The sequence below is a fragment of the Microtus ochrogaster genome, linkage group LG9 (assembly GCF_000317375.1).
Source record: "Microtus ochrogaster isolate Prairie Vole_2 linkage group LG9, MicOch1.0, whole genome shotgun sequence".
Taxonomy (NCBI): Eukaryota; Metazoa; Chordata; class Mammalia; order Rodentia; family Cricetidae; genus Microtus; species Microtus ochrogaster.
In genome coordinates this window covers 34,444,507-34,450,177 of record NC_022034.1, presented here as the reverse complement: position 1 = coordinate 34,450,177, position 5,671 = coordinate 34,444,507, and the positions used below count along the sequence as shown (strand labels likewise).

Genomic DNA, 5,671 nt, shown 5'->3' with positions numbered 1-5,671 from the left:
CTGCACACTGTGAGGGGTGGAGCAGTGGGGGTGGGGATGCACTGCACACTGTGAGGGGTGGAGCAGTGGGGGTGGGGATGCACTGCACACTGTGAAGGGTGGAGCAGTAGGGGTGGAGGTGGGGATGCACTGCACACTGTGAGGTATGGAGCAGTGGGGATGGGGATGCACTACACACTGTGAGGTGTGGAGCAGTGAGGATGGGGATGCACTGCACACTGTGAGGGGTGGAGCAGTGGGGGTGGGGGTGGGGATGCACTGCACACTGTGAGGGGTGGAGCAGTGGGGGTGGGGGTGGGGATGCACTGCACACTGTGAGGGGTGAGTGGAGATGGGATGAGGACCCGAGCTGAAGTCAGATGACTGAGAGGAAGTCGTCATGCAGTTTGAACTCACCATAATGAAGACTGGTGGAACTGACTTGCTCAATAAATAAAAAGTTTCCCAAGAAACTCAAGTATAAACCAAGCATGGTGGCCCAGACCTGTAATCCCAATCCTTGGACAGGGTAAGGCAAAGAGATCCTAATGAGGTGGAGGACAGTGTGGCTAATACAGCAAGCACCAGGCAGGGCTATGTAGCAAGGCCTGGTCTCAAAAACTAAAACATTATTTAATTATATGAATACTGATGCAGGTATGGTCACACACAGGGCTAAGAAGGCAGTTGAAAGGATGGGCAAACATTCAAAGTCAGTCTCTGTGGTGGTGAGGAGCACCTTTAACCACAGTACTCAGCAGAGGCAAGAGGACCCTATGAGATAACAGGCAATTAGTGCTACACAGTGAGACCCTGTCTTAAAAGCATAAACAAAAATAATTAAAAAATATTTTAGACCTTGGCAATGGTGGCATATAGCTTTAATCTCAGTATTTGAGAGACAGAGGCAGGTATCTCTGAGTTCGAGGCCAGCCTGCTCTACACAAGGAAACCCTCATATATATTTTAAGACCAACCCATGTTCCATAATGAGATTCTAACTCATGATCAATTACTTAATTAGAAAATATTAACCATCCCATAGATTTTGTGTTTGTCTGGTCTTTGTTTTTCTGCAGCCATACTTTTAAGTTCGGTGGGGAAAGTAAAGAATTCAAGGTCAATACTTCTATAACCTTAAAGCTACATGGTAGAGGTAACATCTGCCCTACTTCAGTCAGGCCAGTTCTAATTCCTGGTTCAAGCGTTACTTACTTCACTGGAATGGTCAGGAGGAGAACAACCACATTTGAGACAGGGCCTTCCTACACAGCCCAGGAAGGTTGACCTGGTACCACATATATGCCTAAGCTAGATTTGAATTCATTCTAATCCTCCAACCTCAGCTGCCCTGGTCTGAGGTGCAGATGTGCACCACCATGCCTGGCTAGAAAATCTATTTTCAATGTTTAAAAAAAATTTCTCTCATTTGGATCATGTCACAAGACGGCCAAGGACTGGCCCCAAAGATTTATCTCAGCTACCAAATGAGTAAAGACAAAGCTAAATAAATGAAGTTACAGCTTGTGCTACCAACTTCAAATTTTAAGAGAACTAAGACACAAAAACAAATTATAATAGAAAATAATAGATAGACAAAAAGACAGACAGATAGTAGATAGATAGATAGATAGATAGATAGATAGATAGATAGATAGATAATGATAACATATATACATACTAGATTTTAGTACCACTTATTGGAAACCAGGGAGAGCCAGTTTCTGGCACAAATTCAGTTATAAGACTAATTTGTCTGTTGTACAAAGCCAAGAGAATAAAGAGTCGTTTAACCTGATATGACATTGTTGGTCAAATTTTCCCAAGTTCCTACTATTTGTGGGACATTGGTCTGAGAATCTGAACAGAATGTACAGATAGGGATTAAATGCCTTCAAATGTGGATTGAAAGTTTGCCGAGCCAGGCAGATGACAAGCACGGCTTTGTAATCTTAGAAGGGCTTCCTCCTACCCTCTGTTCCCTAATCACAGACTGGGAACATGTGTGTGGTGTCACCAAAATGATGGGTGCAAGAACTAATATATGGGAATGAGAGGAACTGCTGTGCTCATGGGGGACTGTATCATGATGCATAAAAAGAGAGGATCAAACAGGGTGAAAAAGAGGTCAGAAGTTCACAGAGTAAAACAGAAAAGGACAGAAGCATATGGGAACACTAAGGCTTTATTAGTTTTTCTCAAATACAATACTATAGAGGTATTGATGGCAAAATGACAGCAGTTTGGATGGTGACTCTTTCTTTGCACAAGGTCTATGGTCCATCTTCTGATTCCATTCTGAGAAGAGTGAATACAGAGTTTCCATCCTTATGACCAGTGCAGGCAGAAATCCTGCAAAGACGGTTCCATGTGAGCCTTTGGTCTTTGACTACTCTTGGTATCTTGTCACTCTGGGCCGATGTCACTGGTGACCCTGTTAAGTCTGTGCCTGTGAACACTTTATCCTCAATGTTTTCTTTGGTAATTCTCTGTATAGATTTCTACCTTGCTCTTTCACTACAAATCCCTGCTGACCCATGCTGCACTCAGAGTTGGGTTTAGTCTCTCTCCTACAAGATGTGGTGTAGTGGATTAAATGAGAATGTCCCTCATAGGTTCTGTCATTTGAATACTTGATTTGACTTGATTCCACATTTGACAGTACTGGTTGGCTTAAAAGATGTGGCCATGCTGAAGGCAATATGTCACTGAGGACAGGCTTTGAGGGCTTGGCCTCTGGCTCTGCCTAGTGTGTCCTCACTGCTTCCTCCGTTTAGTTCAAGATGTGAGCCCTCAGCTTTTGCTCCAGCCATCGTGTCTGCTGATTGTTGCCATGCTTCTCCATCAGGATAGACTCTTGTCCCTCTGGCACCTGTAAATCAAAGTAAACCTTGTCTTCTCTAGGTTCCTTTAGCTGTAGTGTTTTATCATAGTAATACAGAAGGAACTAGCACAGTGGATTCCTTAGCATCTTCCTCATTTGTGCAGTATAATATAGAGAAGTAAGGAAAATAAGCTGCAGAGAAGATGAAAAAATAAATATAAGCTATGGGAGGCAACCATATTGGGCAACAGGAAGCAATGATAGATCTAAAAAGGACACATGAAGGTGAAACACTATCAATACCCAGAAACCAGTGGGAGGTGGAGTCTAAGACAGTACCAGTGAGTAGAAAGACTGGTACCCATCGCATTGGCTCTTCACTAAGGGTATGTTCAGCTTCTGTTCTCAAGATATATTTTCGTTTACCTTGTCAGAAATTGCTCCTATTGGAGCTGGAGATGTAGTGTTGAGGTAGACTTGCCTGGTGTGCCGAAGGGAGACCCTGAATTGGACTCCTAAAACCACAAACAGAAAAAGAGGCTTTCACTAAAATTTATTCAAACTACCAAGTGAACTGGGTATATTAATTCATGCCTGTAATTCCCATACCCAAAAAAACTGAGACAGGAGGTTTGCCTTGAGTTTGAGACCAGTATGAGATACACAGAGAATTTGACTCCAGACAGGATACATGCCAAGACACTGTCTCGGGGGGGGGGGGGGTTAAATATATCAAGTGAAAGAGAAATAACCACATATAGTTTAAGAACAAGAGAAATATGATCTCTGTACGTTCTTTCTCTACTTTCTTTCTCGCACTCTCTTCCTTTTTACCACCATTTTCTTTCTCAACAGGAACTAATTATATGGTTCAGGCCGACCTTCTGAACTCACAACCCTGATGTCTCAAGTGCTGGGACCACAGGCATAAGCTACCACAGCTGGCAGTACGCTTTTTTAATGATTATTTTAGTTAGCATACAAAATCATGAATTTTGTTATGACGTTTTCATATGAATCACTGTTGTCCACTCATATTTGCCACTCTATTTTTGCTTCCCTTGTCTCCCCTTTTCACTCCTAACTGAAACATGGTTTATAAGGACCCACAGAATAAGATAGAACAATATCTTACTCATTGCAGGCCACACAGTAGTCATTGTAGCTATTCATCTCTTCCTTGGTAGCTCAAACATGACTACCAATAATATATAAACAAATGGCACGTGGCTGTGTGTCAACAAAGTTTTATTTACAAAAACAAGCAGCCAGTGGACTCCTCATGGGCTAACTCTTAGATTAGTGTGTGGGTTTTTAATCAGATGTTATCATGTATGTAACCCATATTTGTTAATCAAACATTGACGAAATGTGGTTCGGTATATTTGTATTTCATTAGCTATTCACTAATCTGTTAAAATGTAAATTTTATGAGGGTAAAGTCTTTACTTTGTCTACCATTTTCCTTCTAGCACCTACACATAGTAGTTAGTGTGCAAATATGTTTCATAAATGAATAAATCAAACTTTTTTCCATTCAGCAATGTCTTCACTATATGAAAGTTAAGTTAATGAAGAATCTTTCCCAGAAAGTTTCACTCAGAAACTCAAGAGTGATTTGTTTTCCTAGTAAAATTTCTAGAAGTTGTCCTATTTTGTCTACCTGTCCTAACTAAATAAATTTCCTGTCCAAACATCTCCGCCATGCCCATTAGGGAAATGATAAATCATCTATGTTTTAAGTCAACACTTGCATTCCTTAAATTTTCTTGACCAGGTGAAGTGCCATTTCTTTGTCTTTGAATTTCCTCTTTATTCATAGTGTAAAACCACACCCTCCCTGCCCTGTACTGCTTGTTCTTTGCATTTCTTTTGTAACAATCAGTACTAATTCTTTCTGAGGCTGCAGAGATTTTTTTTTTTAATTTTTGCCTGTCACACCTGCAGAACAGATAAAATGAAAAGGGAAGTTAATATTCATCAGCATTTCAAACAAGTGAGCCTGAAACTACAGTAATCGCCTAAGTAATGAGGTATGGCCAGGGTGTTTTACCCACTATCCCACCTTTTCTGAGCATCACACTAGCTCCTGACTTTCCAGAGGTCTATTGTCCAACTCGACACTGGGCTGCAATATTATGACAGAGTCCAGGCTAGGAATAGGAGCTATTTCATGGGTTCGTGCACAGATGTCTGCATGGCAGTAGGGGGAAGAGGTGTTCAGCAAAGTCTCAGGACACACAGGCTGGATAGTCCCCTATGAGGTAGGCAGAGAAAACTCCAAGTCCACACAGTTTGTAGACACTGGATCTGCGTGTTCCTTGTCCATGGTCCCCACACTTACTCAGCATTGCTGGGTCTACTGCAAACTCCATTTCTTCATAAGCAAATGCTCTACTACACCTCATCCAGTGCATGTACATACACATACATACATACACACAAACACATAACAAACACATACACACATGAACACATACACACACAAACAAATACACAAACACATACATACATGAACACATGCACACATGAACACATACATACACATAAACACATGCACACACAAACATATACACACAAACACATACATGCATGAACATATACATGCATGAACACATGCACATACGTACACACAAACACATGCACACATACACACAAACACATACATGCACACACATACACACACAGACATATACACACACAGCAGTTTTAAAGCCTAGTGTAGAGAGTATGTTGGCATAGGTCTGATCCCAGTATCACTGAGGCAAGACAGCAGCACACTTAAAACCAATCTAGGCTACATGATGAGACCCTATCTCAAAACAAAAGACAAAAATCAAAGAAGGAGGAAGGAGGAAGAGGAGAAAG

General features: G+C 41.5%; 1 long non-coding RNA gene across 1 annotated transcript in view; it reads right to left on the bottom strand.

The window, feature by feature from the left end:
* Nucleotides 1-2,245: 2,245 nt before the first annotated feature.
* LOC101992900 overlaps nt 2,246-5,671 on the bottom strand; it is an 8,647-nt gene continuing 5,221 nt past the window's right edge. The window contains exons 2-3 of the long non-coding RNA XR_001229315.1: nt 3,230-3,318; nt 2,246-2,851 (exon numbers count right to left, since the gene is read on the bottom strand). This is a non-coding gene — a long non-coding RNA (uncharacterized LOC101992900). The remainder of the gene's footprint in view (nt 2,852-3,229; nt 3,319-5,671) is intronic.